Raw genomic sequence first — 390 nt, 5'->3', positions numbered from 1 at the left:
GCGCTGAGCAGGGCCAGCGGCTGCTTTTTAACACTCATTAAAGGAGCAATGAGGGTGGGCTATAAACCACCTCTTTAATCCCCCCCCCCAGGTCTCCTGCCAGTTCCTGGTGTGAGAGCTGGGGGTGAGGAGGTGGGGTGCGGCGCAGCAGCTGCTGGCCCAGGGAAGGTTTGCAGCTCCGGCTGTGCCTGTTCCCCTCCTCATTGTTGCCACAAGCTGATGGCACAGCGGGGTGACATGTCACCTCTTCTTCCCTGTTTCCTGCTGGGGGGCTTTGCGTTGGATGTGCTCCATCGTGCACATGGGAGGCTGGCGAACAGGACATGTCCCTGCTGCTCGGTGTGCCTCTGGGGGGGCATTTAGGAGACTCATGGGGCTGGGGGTGTTCAA

The 390-nt window shown here is 60.5% G+C and overlaps 1 protein-coding gene across 1 annotated transcript in view; it reads left to right on the top strand.

Annotated features, from left to right (window-relative positions):
• The window catches only part of DUSP8 (dual specificity phosphatase 8), a 36,109-nt gene that overhangs the window by 17,867 nt on the left and 17,852 nt on the right, over window positions 1-390 (top strand). The gene's annotated exons all lie outside the window — the stretch shown is intronic.

The sequence above is a fragment of the Pygoscelis adeliae genome, unplaced genomic scaffold, assembly GCF_000699105.1.
Source record: "Pygoscelis adeliae isolate BGI_AS28 unplaced genomic scaffold, ASM69910v1 Scaffold166, whole genome shotgun sequence".
NCBI lineage: Eukaryota > Metazoa > Chordata > Aves > Sphenisciformes > Spheniscidae > Pygoscelis > Pygoscelis adeliae.
The sequence above is the reverse complement of the archived record's forward strand: the minus strand, read 5'-3'. Positions and strand labels throughout refer to the sequence as shown.